This window comes from Loxodonta africana, chromosome 5, assembly GCF_030014295.1.
Source record: "Loxodonta africana isolate mLoxAfr1 chromosome 5, mLoxAfr1.hap2, whole genome shotgun sequence".
NCBI lineage: Eukaryota > Metazoa > Chordata > Mammalia > Proboscidea > Elephantidae > Loxodonta > Loxodonta africana.
Genome location: NC_087346.1, coordinates 9,424,000 through 9,446,992, shown reverse-complemented (window position 1 = coordinate 9,446,992; position 22,993 = coordinate 9,424,000).

The window sequence follows — 22,993 nt, the reverse complement described above, 5'->3', positions numbered from 1 at the left end:
CACACATTTCACTAAAGAAGATATTCAGGCAGCCAACAGATACATGAGAAAATGCTCCCGATCATTAGATCATTAGCCATTAGAGAAATGCAAATTAAAACTACGATGAGATTCCATCTCACACCAGCAAGGCTGGCATTAATCCAAAAAACACAAAATAATAAATGTTGGAGAGGCTGCAGAGAGATTGGAACTCTTATACACTGCTGGTGGGAATGTAAAATGGTACAACCACTTTGGAAATCTATCTGGCGTTATCTTAAACAGTTAGAAATAAAACTACCATACAACCCAGAAATCCCACTCCTCGGAATAGACCCTAGAGATACAAGAGCCTTCACACAAACAGATATATGCACACCCATGTTTATTGCAGCTCTGTTTACAATAGCAAAAAGTTGGAAGCAACCAAGGTGTCCATCAACGGATGAATGGGTAAATGAATTGTGGTATATTCACACAATGGAATACTACGCATCGATAAAGAACAGTGACGAATCTGTGAAACATTTCATAACATGGAGGAACCTGGAAGGCATTATGCTAAGCGAAATGAGTCAGAGGCAAAAGGACAAATATTGTATAAGACCACTATTATAAGATCTTGAGAAATAGTAAACCTGAGAAGAACAAAAAAAAAAAAAAAAAATTGCATAATTGATGATAAATAGTCCCTGCTCTGTTTTTCTACTCTCTAAAGTCTGAATAATTTTAAAAAATGATTGAAGCATAAGCAGATTTTAAATATTGTACCTTATCCCTGACAACCAGCTCTACTATACTGTTAGTGGAGCATGTATTTCCTAAATTACTTGCAAGCTACTGACAGAGATAATTTTCCTGCAGGATACAAGGGCACTTTTATTCCTCACTTTTTGTATATGAAGGACTAGAAACTTTATGAAAGCTGTTTCTTATTGTAGGTATTGCCTTATTTTGTATATACGGATTATGAAACAAAAAAACAAAACAGCTATAAAAAACTCAACAAAGCTCAGCCCTTTAGCAATAAGACTCCAATTACGCTGAAAAACAATACTGCTATGTATGTATATATGATTTCTGTAAGAAAGACCTGCAGAGACAACTAATAGATACTAATAGGCCCAATTCTAGGACTATTTTCTAGCAAAGGTCAATTAAAGAAGTAGAAATGATGCCTTTAAGTATTTTGAATATCTTTAAAATAAGAAATTTCCAGATTTACACAATTAATATATTTGTACCATTTTTGAAGTGTTATATAAAAAGAAGCAATTTATTAGCTTTAACATAATTACCAAACAAGCAATTAAATCAATTAATACATACACATTCATTGTATGCATTAACTACCTGCCGTCTGCAAAGTATTGTCCTAAAAACCATAAAGAATACTAATCTTACAAACAGTGGAGAATACAAAGTTAGACATAGTTTTTGCTCCTCAGAGCATATAGCTAGATATGGAAATAATACATACATAAATCAAACAGAACTTTGAGTCTTTTTTATGGGTTTAAAGGGACTTAATACATGGAATGCAAATCAGCTGATGCAAAAGACCTCTTTAAAGGGTTGAAAGGCAAGGATGTCACCTTGAGGATTAAGGTGCATCTACCCAAGCCATGATGTTTTCAATCGCCCCATATGCATGCGAAAGCTGGACGATGAATAAGGAAGATGAAGAATTGAAGCATCTGAATTATAGTGTTGGAGAAGTATATGAATACACCATGGGACTACTAGAAAAAAGAACAAATCTGTCTTGGAGGAAGTACAACCAGAATGCTCCTTAGAAGCAAGGATGGTGAGATTCCATCTTACATACTTTGGACATGTTATCAGGAGGGATCAGTCCCTGGAGAAGGGCATCTGCTTGGTAAGGTACAGGGTCAGTGGAAAAGAGGAAGACCCTCAACAAGGTGGGTTCACACAGTGGCTGCAACAGTGGGCTCAAGCATAAGGATTGTAAGGATGGTGCAGGACCGGGCAGTGTTTTGCTCTGTTGTGCAGAGGGTCGCTATGAATCGGAACTGACTCTAGGACACCTAACAACAACAACACATGAAAAAGGTCCCTGGGTGGCCCAAACCGTTTGCTCTCACCTTCTAACCCAAAGGTTGGTGGTTCAAACCCACCCAGAGGTGTCACGAAAAAAGGCCTGGTGATCTGCTTCCATAAAGACTGCAACAAAAAATACCCTATGGAGCAGTTCTACTCTGTAACAGATGGGGTCGCCATGAGTTGGAACTGACTTGATGACAATGGGTTTGATTTTAATACATGTAAGGGCCTGCTGAAAACCCTGGTGGTGTAGTGGTCAAGTGCTACGGCTGCTAACCAAAAGGTCGGCAGTTCGAATTCACCAGGTGCCCCTTGGAAACTCCGTGGGGCAGTTCTACTCTGTCCTATAGGTCGCTATGAGTCGGAATAGACTCGATGGCACTGGGTTTTTTTCTTTTTTCTTTTTTAAGGGCCTGCTAATTTTAAAGTGTAGAGATGAAGAAGGAAATACAAGTGATAGGGGTTTGTTAAATCCACAGTGCAAATAATATTCAGAGCTAAGAAGACTCACTGAGATCAGAGGCCATGGCTTTAGAATCACATTAGAAGTAGTCTCGGAGACCTTATAACTAACTCCTTCATTTTATAGATGAAAAAGTAAGATTCCAGAAACTTATGTACTGACACAGTGAGCTAAATTACTCTGGTTCTTGAAGGCCAGTGAAATAATAATCAAATAGCTTGAATGAAGTGCACTATGTTAAAAATATACAAGAAAGTGAAAGCTATCATACTTTCACATGAATATATCAGAAGACAAAGTGCACAGATGTACTATTTTAAAATCTATTCGAGCATGCACCTAATTTCAACTGAAGTTGAAATTTGTAAACTTCGACATCAATAAGTGTAAACTCATAATCATTCTTTTTATTACAAAATGAGTTTACAACAAACAGCTAAAGAATTGTATTCTCTGGTATTTCTATTTTAAGGACAATAATAAAAAATTTGGTGGATAATTAAAACAGTATTGCTCCAAAGTCACTGTAAGGATTCAGAAACTATGGTAAATGATTTCCCAGAAGTATCTGCAAAAATCTGTGGGATTTGAAAGATACTGAATTATATTAAAAACTAAAAGACATCAAATATAAGAAAAAATATAAAGATTTATTATTAAAGATGCTAATATTGAGCACAAAAAAGAAACAACTGTCTAAACTAATTTAATTGTTCCTAGACATAGTTTTAGAACTAGATACCAGCATATATAAAAAAATATAGTATATATTAATAATATGTTTTCATAATTTGATTTTGAATGTCTCTGCCAGATTGATCCAGCACGTATGCTGTTGTTAGGTACTGTTGAGTGCCTGGAGTAGGTTCTAGGAATTTGTGACATGCACTTCATGCATACATACAATGGACTCATAGTGACACTATGTGCAACAGAACGAAGCACTGTCTGGTCCCATGCCGTCATAGCAATCGTTGCTATGTCTGAGCCCACTGTTGCAGTCACTGTATCAACCCATCTCACTGAAGGTCTTCTGCTTTTTGCTGACCCTATTCTTTATCAAACATGGCGTCATTTTCAAGGGCCTGGTCCCTTCTGATAACATAACCAAAATACAGGAAACGAAGGCTTGCCATCCTCTCTTCTAAGGAGCATCCTGGCTGTACTTCTTCCATGACAGATTTCTTTTTATTCTGGCAGTCCATGGTACGTTAAATATTCTTCACCAATACCATAATTCAAAATCATCAATTCTCCAGTCTTCCTTATTCACCATCCAGCTTTTGCACGCATATGAGACAATTGAAAATGCATAGTTTCCATCAAGAGCACCTTAGTCCTCAAAGTGATGTCTTTGCTTTTTAGCACTTTAAAGAGGTTGTCTTAGTCATTTAGTACTGCTATAACACAAATACCACAAGAGATGGCTTTAACAAAGGCAAAAGTGTTCCTTCACAGTCTAGGAGGCTAGAAGTTCGAATTCAGGGTGCCAGTTCCAGGGGAATGTTTTTTCTTTCTGTAGGCTCTGGGGGAAGGTCCTTGTCATCAATCTTCCCTGTTTGAGGAGCTTCTAAGAGCAGCAACCCCAGGCCCAAAGGATGTGCTATTCTCTTGGCTCTGGTTTCTTAGTGTTATGAGATCCCCAAGTCTCTCTGCTCGCTTCTTTTTTTAATATCTCAAAAGAGATTGACTTGAGAGATAATCTAATCTTACGGATTGGGTCCTGCATCATTAACATAACTGCCACTAATCCCACATCATTAACATGATAGAGGCAGGATTTACAACATAAAGAAAAATCACATCAGTTGACAGAATGGTAGACAGTCACACAGGACTGGAAATCAGGGGCTAGCCAAGTTGACACATTTTTGGGGGCGGCACAATTCAATCTACAACAGAAGTCTTTTGCAGCAGATTTGCCTAATGCGATACATCCTTTGATTTCTTGCCTGCTGCTTCCATAGGTGTTCTAATTATCTGCAAATTATCTCTTCTTTTACTTTGTTTATAATTCTCATTTTACAGATACATCTTTATTAGCCCTAATTTATATTATATTATTTATTTATTTTTTAAGTTGAGGAGTTTTAAATGCCTTATTTATTTTACTATACAGTTTTGGGTGTTTATTAAAAATATTAATCTCTTATTAAAATTTGAAAAAAAAAGTCAACATCCATGAAGTAGCAGCTAAGCAATCAAACAATGTATTGCATTGGTGAAATCTGCTGCAAAAGACCTCTTTAAAGCGTTCAAAAGCAAAGATGTCACTCTGAGGACTATGGGGCCATGGTGTTTTCAATGACCTCATATGCATGCGAAAGCTGGACAATGAATAAGGAAGACAGAAGAAGAACTGATGCCTTTGAATTTTGATGTTGGTGAAGAATAGCGAATATACAATGGACTGCTAGAAGAATGAGCCAAGTTGTCTTGGAAGAACTGCAGCCAGAATGCTCCTTAGAAGCAAGGATGATGAAACTTCCTATCACCTGCTTTGGACTTGTTATCAAGAGGGATCGGTCCCTGGAGGACATCATGCTTTGTAGAGCAGAGAGTCAGTGAAAAAGAGGAAGACCCTTGACGAGATGGATTAACAGTGGCTGCAGCAATGGGCTCAAACACAGCAAGGATTGTGAGGACGTGCAGGAGTAGGCAGTGTTTTGTTCTGTTGTACACAGGGTTGCTTTGAGTTAGAACTTACTCAGCTGCCCCTAACAATGTATATCAATGAGGAGTTCACTGCGGTGAGCAGCTGGGGCCTGAGCCTATTAGGGAGGTGTGAACACTGTGAAAGCACACTTCAGGGGTATCCATCTGAGGGGTGAGGTGTAAGGAGTAATTTACTAACTATGCCAGTCAGGTTCTCCAGGGGACCAGCAGGATATCTTCTCTCTCTATCTATCTATCTATTTCTGTCTCTCTCTAGATTTATTTTAAGGAATTGGCTCAAATGATAGTGGGGGTCTGGTGAGTCAGCAATCTTTAGAGGAGACCAGCAGTCTGGGAACTAAAGCAGGTGTTGATATTGCAGTGTTGAGTTTGAAATTTGTAGGGCAAGCTGAAAACTCAGAAGGAATTGAAATTGCAGTCTTGAGGCACAATTTCTTCTTCTCTGGAAATTCCCAGTTCTTGCTCTTAAGGCTGTCACTGATTGAATGAGGCCCACCCACATTATGGAGGGTAATGTTTTTTATTTAAAGTCAACTGATTGTAGATGCTCACCACCTCTACAAAATACCTTCATAGCAAGATTCGTGTTTGATTGAATATCCTAGCCAAAATGACACATAAAATTAACCATGACACTTACCAATGTCTGTCAGTCATTATTTGAAGTATGTGGTTAGGGACAGACTGAGCCTTCAATTCCCCACCACTTCCAACCTCCTCACACACCGCTGCTCGTTGAAACCCAGCGGGGAGAGAGACACAATTGTTTAATGTAAGGTTGTCCACCATCCATATGAGAAAGTAAGAGCTGAGTATGCACGATACAAGAAAACCACTGACAAAAAAGGGTCTGCTAAAAGAGAAGAACAATGCAATATCAAGAACTTTAAGGTGAGTTAAAAATAGAAAGACTGTACTCATCTGGCTGGTATATATAATATTGAGTCAGGTATATGTGATCTATCTCAAATGTACACTAAATATTTCCTTAAATGTCACCTTTGCTAAATATTAGACCACTATGGCTTTGTGTCTATGCTAGGGATATTCAGAGAAGTAAGGCAGGGAGAGTGATTGTGATGCTCAAAATAGAATTAAAAACATTATCACTGATGTTTCCTGTTCTCAACAAAGAGCCAGCATCAAATACATCTGACCTTGTGAGTGTGCAAATCTGATAAGCAAAAAATTAAGTGCCGTTCTTCTCAACTGCCGTTTTGCATTCCTGGAACAGAGAGAGACTTTTAGAATTACACAAAATGTCCTTCGGATTTGCTTCAGTAGCCTCCGTATATCAAATCGTGGCTTACACAGTTTTCAAGGTAGAGAAAGCTAGGCTGACATATTTGTATAACGAACATTCAAAATGACATAAATGTAATGGCATGGAAATACCGGAAAAAAGTTTGCATTATTTAAAGTGACAAATGTTAGTTCAGTGGATAAGCAATCTGTCACCTGCTGGGGACATTCTCACAGCTGTGGGAATCAAACTGAAGCATGACTTACTGAAAGTCATTGCAGAAGCACCTGTTCTGGACAAAAGGATAAATTACTTTTATTCTCGGCTTATGTGAATATTATTTGAAATGTGTGGGCCATTTGCCACGGAATTGGCATCGCTAAGAAGACTCATCAAGTTGGCAGATGTTATGCTCACTCAGGATCAGAAACAAACCAGCTCAAGCAAGAGGCTTGCAGAATTAGATAATGAAGCAGAAAGTCCCCCTTTATGGAGCTTGCCATTTTGGCCAGCTAGGCCCAATAATACTGACTTGTCCATTTCATTACGCGAAATGTCAGCTGTGACTATATATCTAGTTATTATAACTTTTATTAAAATTATTTTAAAATAAGGTTAAAATAAAAATTTTTAATAAATAGGTAAATGAACACCACATATTCTGTCTTTTCAAGGAGAGTGTTTAATAGTCCTATATTTGCTTGCACAGAATTCAGTTTTAAAATTATTTCTCTATTCTTCCAGTGTGGTTCATACCCATATACCAAAGGTTTAATATCTCAAAATATATTTTAATTTTTATACAACAATTTAGAGCCCAGGATTTCTCAAATGGCTTATGGTAAAAGCATAGATTTTTTAAATTCATATATATTATGTTAATGATAATAAATGCAATTAAATAATCCCCTGGAGAGAAAGTTATGCAACTTCCAAACATAGCCTTTAATGGAATTCAGAGCTGCAGGAATCTAGTTCAGAAAGTAGGTGTTTTCCAAAGGTGGTTTAAAAATAAGAATCACATTTTACAGTTGTTAATGATGTAACTCTTTTCCAAAAATTTGATCAAGCAGAAAGTTACCTAATTTGTAGACTACTTAAAGCGAACAAACACGAAATAAACGACACACAGACGTATATGCATTTACGATCTCCTAGTAGCCTCTATCTAGTAGCCTCTATCTCTAAAAGGCTATAAATAGATTTTTCTTGGCTATCTTTTGTCCCACAAAATTCATAAATAATTTCGGCAAGTTATTCCATAAAATTTATTGTTATTCACATATTCGATGTATACCAATGGTCAAAACAATTGTAATTATCTTTTCTGCTAGAAAATCTTTTGTCTTTTGTATAAGAGTATATTAACTTTAAAGACTGCATGACAGGTAACGGGAAAGATATAAGTGAAGTTATCTATCCTAATTCAGCACAGAATTAAAGATACTGTAGCAAGATAAGCAAATTTTACAGAAGGGAGTAGTACTTTCAAGATATCTTTCAGAATATTTTAAAATTGTTTGATTAACAAAACTCAATAATCATTGCAACTTAATGGAATAGTATTTTTTATATACATTAAAAATGTTTTAAAAATGCACCCAGTAGACAACACTAAATTATCATTCCAACATCAAATCAATACTGTTGTGGTTAGATACTGTCGAGTCAGTTCTGACTCAGCGAGCCTATGTATAACAGAACAAAGTGCTGCCCTGTCTTGCTCCATCCTTTAAATGGTTGCTATTTTTGAGCCCATTGATGCAGCCACTGTGTCAATCCACCTTGTGGAGTGTCTTCCCTTTTTTCGCTGACTCTCTACTTTACCAAGCCTGATATCCCTCTCCAGGGATTGGTCCCTCCTGATAACATGTCCAAAGTATATAACACAAGTCTTGCCATCCTGTCTTCTAAGAAGCATTGGGGTTGTACTTCTTCCAAGACAGATTTGTTTACTCTTCTAGCAGTCCATGGTATATTAAATATTTTTCGCCAATACCAAAATCAAAGGCATCAATTCTTTGGTCTTTTATTCACTGTCCAGCTTTTGCATGCATATGAGGTGATTGAAAATACCATGGTTTGGGTCAGGCACACTTTAGTTCTCACATCTTTGCTTTTTAACACTTTAAAAGAGGCCTTTTGCAGAAGATTTGCTCAATGTAATATGTTGTTTGATTTCTTGACTGCTACTTCCAAGGGCATAGATTGTGAATCCAAGTGAAATGAAATCTTCGACAACTTCAATATTTTCTCCATTTATCATTATGTTGCTTATAGGTACAGTTGTGAGGATTTTTGTTTTCTTTATGTTGAGGTGGAATCCATTTAAAAGTTGTAGACTTTTATCTTCATCAGTAAGTACTTCAAGTCCTCTTTATTTTCAGCAAGCAAGGTTGTGTCATTTACATATTACAACCATGATGCCATATTCTTCTTCATATAGTCCAGCTTTTCAGATTAATTTTTCAGTATACAGACTGAATAAGTGTGGTGAAAGGATGCAACCTTGGCCCACACCTTTTCTATAAATCAATACTAACAATTTCTAACATGATGTCTCCACAGGAAATTTCTCTCCTGAGTCCCAGACTGTCACAAAAAGTGAGCGACACTAATCCAAATAATATGGCCTTCCGTCATCTTTTTTCGTCAAATATGTCAGGTCTAGTCATTTTCACTCCCAAGCACCTCTTCAATCTCATCTTTCTGGTTCACCATCATTTTTTAACTGGATTAGAGAGGCTACATCTAGGTGGCCTCCTCACTCCCAATTTTATACCATGCTCTGTCCTGCAGATCAGAGTGACATTTCTGAAGTGAAAATCTGACAGACCACTTCCAAATACAAATCATGGGGTAGTTTCTCACTTCTGTAATCCTCTTTCTTGTCATGGCTCCTACGTTCTATATACAAAAGATGCGGAGCTACTATGCTCTCTCTAGTCTCCAATCCTTTGAAGACGCTGTTCTCTCTGTTAAGGTCAATCGTCTCTCCATCTTCACCTGATTACTTTTATTCTCATCATTAAGATCTCACTGAATAGACCTGGGACAAATTACATAACTCTCAAAATGTGGATTATGGACTCCTTTCCTATGTTTTTATGTTGAATCAAATACTGTATTACAAAATGTAGAAAATTTAAGAAACATATTTTAGTTTTTCAATTATATTTTCTTTTTAATTTTGGTGACTTTAAGAGTGCTCAACACAAAAACACCTATTGCCAATTATTATGAGGAATCATTATGAATCATTTCACCACCCACTTGTCAGTTTGTTGTACTGCGCTGGCTTGCTTACTGCTGTGATGCTGGAAGCCGTGCCAACAATGTTTCAAATGTCAGCAGGGTGACCCATGTTGTCCATGTTTCTGCAGATCTTCCAGATGAAGATAGACTAAGAAGAAAGGCCTGGTGATCTATTTCTGAAAATTAGCCAATAAAAAGCTTTGGATAACAATAGAACATTGTCTGACTTGTTTGCTTGGGATGCATCATCAGGAGGGATCAATTGCTAGAGAAGGATATCATGTTTGTAAAATAGAGGGCTAAGGATGGTGAGGGAGAGCTTCTGTGAAACGGATTGGAACCATAGCCACAATGACTGACTTAAACATACGTCAGAGTGTGAGGATGGCACAGGACCAGGCAACGTTTAGTTTTCTGGTACATAAGGTTGCCATGAGTGGGGGTCCACTAGGTGGCTGCTATCTATCTTTTAAATTTTTAATTTTTATTGAGGCTATGTAGCACACAGTGCGATAATCTATGAGGTTGACTTCCGTCTACCACAATAGATGTATTTAATTTAACTGGTAGTACTTCAGGGAATGTGGATAAGGATAACCACTTGCAGGGAACAAGTGATTTTCATTAAAAAAAAAAAAAACTTATTTTGTGCTTTCATGTAGGATGCATGCTGGTAGTGGTTAAAATACTCAGCTGCTATCAGAGAGGTTGGCAGTTTGAGCCCACCATCCACTCCTCAGGAGTAAGATATGACAGTCTGCTTCCATAAATATTTGCTTTTGGTGTTCCATGCTAGCATCTAAGCTAATATATGGTTGCTTTAGCATTTTTTTATGCTAGTTAAGTTATTCTAATTAAATTTGGACTATGTGACATTTACATCACTTAAAACCTCATAAACACCTTCAAATACCGAAATCAGTTTATCAGTTTCATAGTCCAGGAAATTGACACTCACCAAGGCTAATTACCTTTCCCAATGTCATAGAATAAATTTTCGAGACAGATTGCAAACCTAGTTCTTTTGAACTCATAACCATTGCACCATTCTGCTTCCTATGATCAGTCTAAAGCTCTTCTCAAAATAGCAAACATGGCACTTGTATCTTAACTGTATGAGGCAGGATCTTCCACCTCCGTGAAAACTTTGTCTTATGACCCTTCTCATCAATATAAATTCATCAAAATGAAAAAGTGGCAAGGGGGAGATTTATTTTATTTCCAATTTATGATTCCAGAGAGCTTCATATTACAGGGATGTAATCTTACAATTTTCTAACTAGTAAAACAGCTACATCAATACAGAGCTTCAGAAGTAATATTCATAACGGATTAATAAAAGGAAACGCTAATCCTATACACTTTCTAATCTTAGCAGACATAAAGAACAAATGTGGCTCGACTCAGGCCATACATGGTGAAATCAGCATCGTTGAAGAGAAATATTTTTATCTGCCAAATTTGGATTTTATTTATCATTTTTCTATTGCTTATTATCTTTCCCAGTGTAAAACATTGTTTTTTAAAACAATAAAATGGATTAAATCACAGCATGAATAAATAAATAGTAATAGTAACAAACACAAAATTATTTTTTGAAAACTAAGATCATTTGCACAATTTAGTTTGGTTATCTTTACGTTCAGAAGAATTACAAGGCATTAAGCCTACATTTGTAAGGAGAAAAAAGAACAGTGAAACAGGCATGAAAACATGCAAATATACTCTTTTGATCTAAATGACAGAAATAAATTTGCCAAGGGCATGACAGTATTAGGCATATTTACACTGACCTATGCTGGGTTATGCTGGTTGAAATGTAGGTTCCATATTTTTCATTTTGTTGATGCTATTCAGTGTGAAGCATAAGTGAAATTAAGTTATGTACATAATATCTGTAGGAGAGTTTGCTACATTAACTCTTACAGATGTGGGTTAATGTTATATTTGCATACATTCTTAAGTCTGTCCTGTTCTTTGCTGGCATTTATCACAAGTCTGCAGACATGGCTTGCTGTTGGAAATGGACATGAACAATTAAATTTTCAGTCTGAAATGTTGTGAAAGATTCCACTCCAGCTGCATTTGCTAAGCCCTTTGGTAGCGGTACTGATAAGGCAAAAGAGCTTCAAGAGTGAAAAATCTAAAGTGGAGATGCAAATCTCATGCTTAGTTGCTATAGGGTTATCTTAGAATACGCTCATCCCAACTGGCCTCAAACTAGCTTTACCAGAAGAGTTAGAAAAGAGTGTTTTGGTTCTTCCTTTCTCGAATGAGCTACATCTATTTTTTTTTTTAATACAGCTTTTATTACAATAAAAACAATTCCATTAATGTATATTTAAAGTGGTTTTCATTTTATGAATTGCTAAACACATAACTGCAAAAATGTACCCCATTTATATTTGTAGTTGGTATACTTTACACACACATATACACACAGGGTCACATATACATGCCAGTATTTATGCCTAAAAGGTGACAGGTTATATTTAATAAATTTGTTGGATAAATAATGATTTCTATTTTTAAATGGAGCAGGGATATTTTAATAATTCTGTGCTATTTAAAAATGCTTGATTACTTTTAATGTATATATTCCAAGAATGTTCATCCCTTAAATAGCATTTATCAAAGTTTTAAAATATACTAACATTCAAAATAGTGCAGATATTTTACTGCCTCCATTCTGATACAATTTTTTTTTTCCAAGTAGCTGTGCACAGTTATTTTAGTAGAAGTAGACAGATTTCTATTCTGTGAATTTTAAACTAGCAATAATTTTACTGGGTGAAAATGTTGGTATTTCTCTACTAAGATGGACAATTAGAAAAATTAAATTATGAGAATTATTTTTTTTAACTTAAACTTTCTTATTCAAGAAGACATGGCAAGAAACTTGAGTAATTTATTGATGACAATTTTATTATAGAATTCAGAGTTTTTTTTCTCTCCTAGATTTAGCTCCAAATTTCAGTGTTACAGATATGTAATACCCACAGGGAATTAATGACAAAAGGTCAAATTCAGTTCCTTCTCACCACATTTATAATGAAGAACTCAAATAAATCGCCCTACCTCTAAAATCTGTTTGTTGAACAAAGCAAGCCTGATTAGATTGCTTTTATTTGTAAATTAAAAGGAAACTCTTTTGCAAAATTGTGGAAAAAAATTTATAAATCAATAGGTACCCTACTTTATAATTATTCTTTTGAGTTTGTATAGTAAATTTTGATTTCCAAAACCAATTTGAATTTGTTCTTTCATTGATCTCTAACAGTCATTCTTTTGGAAAGCAGCAATTTAAATGCAAAAAGATTACTTAAATGCCATTTGGCTACATCTATACAACATGCAACATTACACATATTCAATTTAGACATAAAATATAATATTAAATTAAACAAAGAAAACATCTTTCTTTTTCATTGTAAACATATGCTCAATTATTGTTTTGTTTTTCTTGAGACGGAATGCCTATAAAACTATTTCTGAAGTACAAATATTTCTATTATTCTTTATTATGTTCTCAATATTTGTGATTGCATTTAAGTACTTTTAACACCTTGAACGGTTGAAAATAAATTATTCTTTTTATAGAAAATTTGCTGTTAGCATTCCTACCTACAATAAAATCTGTTTAGTAGAAAATTACAACTAGTTTCAGCTTTAAAGCTGTTCATTGTTGCTCCAAATACTTATTAGCATAAAAAACAAACAAAAAAAACAAGCCCTCTGCCCTTCAGTTGATTGTGATTCAGAGCAACCCTATAGGACAGAGTCAAACTGTCCCATAAAGTTTCCAAGGCTGTAAGTCTTTACGGAAGCAGACTGCCACATCATTCTCCCATGGTGCAGCTGGTGGATTCCAACCACTCACCTTTCATTAGTAGCACAGTGCTTAACCACTGTACCACCAGGGCTCCTTGGTCCTTAGTATGGATAAACACACTTTCTGTAAAAGCTCCCATCCCTTTTCCATCCCCACTCAGCTTTCTGAGAGTGTGAGGAAAAAAAAAAAAGCAAATAAAGACCACTAAATATTAACACAACTGAAACACAAGATACAGAAGAAAACATAAAATAATAATTGTTAGATAAAGTGCATATCCTTATTAAAACTTAATAAAATATAATAGTGTATTTGTAAATGAGATGTGCAGCTTATACTCGAAGAAATATTAGACAAATAGCCAACTTGTATTGTAATTTTGTTATTATCTTATTTATTCTTCTCACAATCCAAAATCTTATGTCATTTTAAATGTAATATGTCCTTATAGTAAATATGAAGATTTCAAACACAGAATGTCAAGAAATAAAATTTGTGTCTCAAAACAATCATACAAAAAAAAGTTATAAAACAAATAGATGATAATTATAAGGTTAAGCACAGAAAACATGTATAATAATATTCATCTTTTTTATATGTACTCCATCTGAAATATCTTTCTACTTCTACTATTCAAAGTTTGGTTCAAATGTTTGAAGTATTTCCTTCTAAAATGATTTTCAATAATCTCTTCCTTTTTTTATTTTTTAAATAATATTGATTTTCCTAACGCATGTGTTGAAACTGTATCCAATATAATCACATACTTTTTTTCTTGTGATCCCACAAGACTGTGAACAGCATGAAAAGACTTGGGTAAATGGCAGATGTTTAATAAGTACCTTGTAAATTAGTAACAACTATTTTATATTTCAATAATATAATTAACTAGAAGATTATGTCATCCTCTACAAATGGAAAGAAAGTTAAATAGAAAATATTTTGCCGGGCTTTGATTTTAGAATGTCTTAACCTTCAAAAAAAAAAAAAAAATGACGTGGCAATTGTATAGTCTAATCCAAAAAGGCAATAATGACAACAACCAAGATTTGTGAGGTCCCTTGGTGGTGTAAATGGTTAACATGCTCAGCTGCTAACCAGACCTTTGGGAGTTTAAGTCCACTCAGAGTCTCCTGAGAAGAAAGGCCCCGCAAATCAGCCATTGAAAATGCTATGGAGCACAGTTCTACTCTGATACACGTGGGGTCATCACAGGCTGGAGTCAACTCGAAGGTGTTTACAATGACTCAAATTTTTACAGATATTAACCTTCTGATGCAGGTCTTACCACTAGTTTACAAAAAAAAAAAAAGTGAAACTCAGGGCTTTCTAGTTATCAACCAAAATCACCAACTCTAAAAAAAAAATTTTTTTTTTTTTTAAAGGGCTCAGCTGGAATTCAAAAATTAGTTTGGTCTAGCATCAAAACCTGTGATCGCCCCGCTTTAACACAGTAATCTCTTCCCACTGGAAGCACTCAATTCGTGCTGCCGGCATCCTGCACGAAGTAATCCTTGCGAGAGCTAGACTTGACTCTTTTTTCACCTGTGCCCTGTCATAACTTTACCCGTGTTTATGATATAATGTGTATTCATTTTTGTTGCAGTGAATATACATTTTTAAGAAGTATTTTTAGCTAAAAATTAAAAATATATTACAAGTATATAATAGTTTTAGAGAGCCTATAATTTGGATCTTTGAAATTATTTAGAGTTAAGTTGTAATTAAAATATGATTAGTCTTCATCAGGAAAATATCAATCAAGTCTGTGGAGTGCAAAGAACATACTACTTAGTTAAAGGTAATTTTGTCACTAAATATTCAAGAAATATCTTATGAAATTCAAAGGGAATATATTCTAACAAATTGTACTGGATTTTCAAATACGGTAAATATATTGTTACAATAATAACACGTTTTTTGGAGGCTTTTTCAATGCACATCAAAAATCTCAAAAGTCAACCCAGCTTTGTAATGGCTGAGTATTCTCAGCAATAGTTCTTGCTGATTCCCTGCCAATACGTTGTTACTGTACTTTTATCCTACACATTTCTGACAAGAATTTAACATTATCTTTTAAGGGTTTAGTTTCATGTGGTTGGGGAGAAAAAAAAAAGAAACACTGTTTCATTTTAGTTTAATATTGAAATAGCGATTACTACAGGCATGCCATTTGAACAAGGTCTATTATCTACTTGACTTTTAATTACCTTTTTAGAAATATGTATGTCTTGGGATTTACTTTCCTTCATTATACCTGCTAGACCCTGAACTTTTAATTTCAGACTATTAATTACTGTGATATCCCCAGGTCATTTTTTACCTTCTGTTTCTGCAAGATTAATATCATCCTAAACATTTACTCTGGCTCCCTTTTTGAAACTCCCCAGAAGGCTAACTTAACTTTACCCAAACTGAATTTCATATCTTTTTCTTGCTGTCATAACAAATTTCAATTTCTTTTTTTCTTTAACAATACCCTTCTTAGTACTATCTATGTTTCCTCCTTTATCGCTAAATGTTATTGTCAGGAAGATTCTTCTGTAGAAATTCAATTGTCTGTAAATCTGATCACCAGTAAAGCTGCTAAAATCATTTTGAGTCTGTTTTATTAGTCTGGCACATAAATCAGGTGGATTTTATTTGATTTCAGACGGGCATTTTTCTAGACCGTGGTGCTCTAACACATGCTGATATTAACTAACCCACACATTCAAGTGCATATTATTGCTTCCATGAGGGATAATTCATCCACTAAGTACAGCATGTTTCTAAATGACAATCATCGAGAAACATGTCCTGAGTAATGTCATCCTGGGTCAGAAATATAATAGGGGACAGAAAATTTAAAGCTTTTCTGTTTTGTCATTACCTCATTCAATCACTGTGGTTTAGCCCTTAAACTCTAAGCAAACTAGTTTCTGGTTGTATAGCCTTCCAATATATCTTGACTAAGGGTAATATTTTTTATGATTTATGGTAAGTCATAATTGTTGCTATGTGTTTTTGCATACATTAATTTTAATAAGCTCGTTAAGTCTACCAACAATGATATGTCATAAATATTCTTACCATTATCTTTTTTAAGGTTCTAAAATCAGAGATTTAGAAGGAAAATCGTTTCCATTGAAGAAGAGTTTGTGCAATTCAGGACCAAGATTTGAACACAAATAAATATGCATTTGTAGTTGTGTGTATGTGTGTTCTTTTGGTAAATATATGTGTATTTATAGGTACACATGTATTTTATATATACACACATATTCAAAAAGATTTACTTATTGCTTATTAAAAAAATTTTTTTTTTTATTAAAGAAAGATGAAAATACAGGTGCACACGTTAAATTTTTTCACAAAAATGTTACCATATTAGATTTGACAAATCTAAATTGACCTCATTAGAAAAGGAAATACATTTAATACTATAATTTAGGTGCTCAATTAGAGTAACAGAGTGTCAACTTTCCCCTTCTTGCTTGTCATTGTTTGTCTTAGAATCTTGGAGAAAGATATTTTCCATAACTGTGGAGGTCCTTTTTAGTCAGTGACCTCAATATCATATCAAGCATTCTCTTCAGGTAGCTAAATTTTATCCAGGCTGACTGCAGTTAGTCCTCCCAGGCATGCAGAGCTGTGCAATTCTGCTCTAAACTGCAGTCATTTGGCAGGAGCCATACAATAGAATTGAATTAGTTCTATAACTATGTTTGCTTTTTAAGAATTGCTTTAAATAGACATTTATTTCTATTTATATATGTATGTGTTGATTTTGTAAAAGCAGGATTCATATCACTAGGCCATATCTACCATAAGGGAAATCAGATAACATTACCTAGAATGGTCATCTAATTAGAATGCCAATGCCACAGTAAATTACTAGTGAACAAACAAAATAAATAAATAATCACGCTTTTATGTGAAATGTAAGTCATGATTTGTCTGATGTCAGGATGAAAGCAGATTTCTGTAAAAAATAAATTGGTGAATGTTTTATGCTGGGTTCTCTAGAGAAGCAAAACCAGTAAAGCATATAAGTATACATATAGAGAGAGATTTATACCAAGGAAGAGATTGGAACATCTCAAGTTCTTGTATCAGAACAGAGGCTTCTCCTGATTCATGTAGCCGCAGGGGCTGGCAAACCCAAGATTGGCAGGTCGGAGAGCAGGGCTCTTGCTCACAGGCTGTGAAGAATGACAAATCCCAAGATAAGCAGGTAAGCAGCTAGCTCAAGTCCCAAGAACTGGAGGTCAGATGAACAAGAGGCAGCTGCGGGATCCAGACAGGCCAAAAGCCAGAATTTCCATTTATATTTAGATGCAGGCTACACTCCCAAGGGAACTCCCTTTGGACAGATTGGCTGCTCATAGCAGATCTGATCATGGGAATGATCACATATAAACACTGAGAATATTGGCCCAGCCAAGTTGACACACGATCTTAACCATCACAGTGAAATCTTAAATGAAATGTACTCAGAAATTCCATAATTTAAGTGTATATGTATATATTCACAATTCAACATTTTAAAAATGAACAATATGGAAAAATACCATAATGAGACATCAAGAGATTGGACCTTTAAAAATACTGTACATAAAATTATAATTTTTCAAGTACCTGAAGAAAAAAGGGAATTGTAAAAAAGAAAAAAGGAAGAAGATCCTATCAAAATTTATTAGAAAGGTATGATCAGGGATTAAGTAGAATTTCTACACAGAAAAATTATAATCATTGGAATTGAATATTCAATGACTGGATGAAATATATGAATGATAATTCATCATCTGGATGATATTACTAAAAGACCATTCATATTGCAGTGTAGAAAGATAAATGTATGAAACAAAGAATATATGAAAGCATTAAGAAATGAGGATGTCTATTTTTGCTACCTCTGTTCAACATGTAATTGAGGACTTGGTAAATGCTGAAAAAAAGGAATAAATGATTTAATAAATTAAGAAGTAAGTAGAATTAGAGAAAAATATTTTTGTTCATTGATGATATGATGCTGATTTATGGAATCCAAGCTAATTTTCTGATTAATCATAATGATATACAAAAAAAGTAACAAGATGAGCTCAAGATGAAAAAAAAAATCAATTACATTTCTACACATCTATAACAAGGAATTGGACTATATTTAATATGTTAGAAGCCCCTTGATGAGATGGATTGATGCAATGGTTGCAACAAAGGGCTTAAGCATAACAATGATTGTGAGGATGGCAAAGGACCAGAGCAGTGTTTCATTTTGTTGTGCATAGGGTCGCTATGAGCCAGAACTGACTCGAAGGCACCTAACAACAAAAACAACGTACAAGGAAAACTGGTAAGAGGATCATTTGACTCAACAATTGCCCTCCTAGTTATTTTCTAAAGAAAACTGTTGCCCATGGACAGATAGACACAGAATAAAAAAACCTTAATTCTTACCAAAATATTTTAATCAAATAAAATTGGAAATGACCTAGAATTCTATCAAACAGATAATGGATAAATAAAGTATACATATACAATTGAAAACTATAAAGTCTTGAAAAGTGAGTTAATTCTATTTATCAATATAAAATGGATGAACCTCACAAATGTAATTTTTGAAGCAAGAAACATGTAACTTGCAAGAAAATATACATATAATGATAGAATTTATATGTAACTTAAAGTATGACATATCTGTTATGTGTTTCTTAATGGTAGATTCACTTGGAGTAAAATATAATACAAAGAAATGCAAGTATATAATTTCTCTGATTTCAGTCTCTTCAGGCTTAAGGGGTATAAAATCAGTGAAGGACATGTAGGGGCTTGAACGGAATTTTTGGATTATATGTCAAGCCGGAGTTGTCTACATTGAATTTGGACTTTATTATCCTCAATACATTTGCAGTAGTGCAGTAGTTTCTCTATTTCATGACACATTTTAAGCCATGTTTACTTACACAATGTATTTCTAACTGCCTTCCAAAAAAATATTTCTTTACCAAGTCTTAGGACTCCCATAAATTCACTTTACAGGAATCTTTCTTAATCCACTTTTTAAATGCCTCACCATCTCCGCCTTGATTCCTTCCAATTCTATGCCTTATTCCTAATTGATCTTATCTTTTTTTTTTATTCTCATAGACTTTTTCTCAAAACTAGATATAGTTCCTTGAATCCCTCATTTTTATTTCCAGCCCTTATATTTCTTCTGACCTCTTGACATAACTTACCTGATAGCTGGAGTTTACAGATGTATAAATCTAACATGGCTGTGCTGAGCTTAAATTTTCCACATACCCATTAGGTTACATACTCCTGGGGCAGAGTGTGGGGGCTGGGTGCTCTACATATTGTAATCTGTGTTGTTGACACCACTTAGCATGCATAGTGCATTGCTATCTCAAGCTTCCACAACAATCCTGTCTCCTCCATTTCCTCCTCTCTGATCCTCATTATATCAGTTAATAACTCCTTTATTCACTCAGTTGCTCCTGACAGAAATGAGTGTCCATTTTGTGAAATTCTCACTAAAACATCACATTTAAATCACTTTTTTTTTTTTGTTTTTTTAAAGATTCTTAGTTATACCTTAATTGTACAGTGAGAGACGTGGTTTTAGGAATGTTTGACTAGGATGGTATGGATCAAGCCCCAACCTGTAACCAATTGAATAATCGGTAATATTCTAAAACTGATTTAAAAGCAGTAAAGTGTTGCAGCAACACAGTTCAGGATGGGTCTTCCAAAAGCTGAACCTAATAAACTGAGAAATAAAAGAGACCTTATAACAGACTGGCTGGATAGGGAGTGGAAAGTTAGACTTTATGGCCAGCTAAAGAAGAAAGTGCCTGCTAAACAACTTGTATTTGGTTAAGATGATTCAAGGGAATAAGAAAGCCCCAAGAATATGAAGAAAGATACACCTAGAATAACCTCACTGCTGAAAACAAATATCAAACATAAAATCTAAAACAACTTGAGAACAAGACATCACCTTCAAAAGGGCAATGACAAAACTCAAAAAATCAACTTTACAGGAGAAGATACTGGAGTGCTATCTTCAAAACGCTGTAAGAAAATTATTCTTATCCTCAAATTCCACAAAATGAATAGTGAAACTAATGAAAAGATGGGAAATTAATTTAGAACTACAAATTTTAGTTTCAGTTTTCCAGTATATCACCTTTCACTCCTGACAGCTGTAACTCCGTTGGTATGAGGAGAAAATGGGAGTAAAAACTGCAGAGTCTGGGGCCAGGTCTAGTGGATGGGCCCTGATCCTGTACTGACCACATAGTTACACAGCTCCCCAGACTGGGAGCAAGGAGAGGCTTTGCAGTTTGCAGGGTTAAAGATAAAATGACTGGGGAAATAAGAGGGCAAAGTCACTTAAATTGATAAACTGATTTATACCTTATTTTTACCAAGAATGAAAAATAATATTTCCCTTTCTCAATCCCAATTTACCCTAGTTCCAAGTCCAGGCCTTTCTTTGAGAACAAGCTGAACAGTGAAATAACAGCTTCTTGGTATTTTCTTAGAAGACTTCGTGACTATTGGCACCCACAACAGTTTGGGAAATGAAACTGTATTAAGGGTCATGACTTGAAGGGTTGTTGGAAGCAGAAGTTGCCCAGCATGGAGGAGTGGGTTAGAATTGCTGAGACCAGAGTCACAAAGGTTTGCAAAGTTTCTATGAGTAGACAAGACTTGTGTATTGCTCCCAGGCAACACTGAGAAAGTGTCCATACCTATTGTGGAACTGTGACGTGAGACACCTAGTTTTGGAGTCTTAGTGGATTTAGGCTTAGAAGTGTAAACGCAGTGTAGAGCTTGTCTGCAAATATTTCAACGGCAAATACAATGGCCCGAAGACAAGGCTCCTTTCCTCCAAGTTTTTCAGCACTCCCACTCTGGCCCAGGAACCCTGGTGACAAAGTGATTAAGTATTAGGCTGCTAATCAAAAGGTTGGCAGCTCAAATCTACCAGCTGCTCATTTGAAACCTTATGGGGCAGCTCTACTATGTCCTATAGGGCTGCTATGAGTCAGAAGCAACTCAGCAACAATGGATTTGGGTTTTTTGGGTTTTTTTTTTACCCTGCCCTAGAGCTTCTATAAAATTTTAGAATCAAAGTCAAGTCTTAATGATAGTAGTCTGTAGCTATCTGCCATTTTTGACTACACAGTACTTGAAATCTTTTTCTATTTTGAAGGCATCTTCAACTATGTTGGCTTCGTTAGAGGACAGGGCTCTGCATTGGACAATGAAAGCCAAGGTGACATATGTTTTATTTTTCTTTCTCTTGGTAGCAAGAATATGGGCATGTGTTCACAATCAGCCAATAAGATACGTCAGCCTGGGATTTAGAATCCTGAAGGAAAGGTGAAAGTATTTATGAGTCCCCATACTTAGTGTCCAAGAATGTTATTGGTGTCAAGTGCAGCACCAGGTACGTATTTGACTGAGAGCTTAGCCGTGGGGGTGTTGGTCTTGGTTGTTGAGAGCAGTTGTGCCAGCAGTGAACATCATTCCAGGGTGATAGCATTGGCTCTCATTTCTGTTGCCTACCACCTTTGTTTTTCCTTATCCTAGTTCCTCAGTCATTCTAATAATTCTATGAGCCCCAGTTATATTCCATTGGTTTCCTATTTTACTTTTGTTAGCTAGAGCCAGATTCTGTTCCTTGCAGGTAAAATTCGTGATTCAAACTCTACGTTCTATTTTTTTTTTTCTTACCGCTGTGCTCTACTAAAAATAATCTTCCAAATTTATCTCTGTTTATGAAGCGATATTTCATACTGTTATGAAATGAATTCTGCCCCTTTGCCCCAACTTCCTTCTTCAAAAAATATGACCTTTAAGATAACTATTTCTGAATCACACAGGACACATAAAAATTATGATTAAGCTAGATGGGTTATAATCCACCAGCAGCTCCAAGAGAGAAAAGACCTGGTGAGCTGCTCACATAAAGATTACAGCCCAGGAAACCATATGGGGCAGTTCTACCCTGTCCTACCAGGCTGCTATGAGTCACAGTCAACTCGATGGCACATAACATCAAAAAGATAAGGCGTGAGGAATAGGAATAGTGAAGAAAGACTTCACCTTCAATTTCGATGATTAATATCCTGAACTTTTAAGAATGTTAGTGCTCCATAATGTCTTTTGAATTATTTCCAAATATTACAGGTTTTCTTTCACACTTTAAATTATCATATTTTGGCCAGTGAAGCCAATTTATCTGCTCCATTCCTTGACAAACTGAGACTAGCAATCCAATTTATTGGTTCCTAACAGATTACAAAAATAAAATAATAGTCTGAAAAAACTTATTATAATGCAAAAATAAATGAAAATTACATGAAGTTGTATATGATTCCTTAAAAAATTTAAGCTATGGAGAAACACAGCTTAGAGACCCAGCCTATTACTTAGGAGTTATTGTAATTCATCTGAAATTCTTGAATTTGCTTTCTTCTTTTTT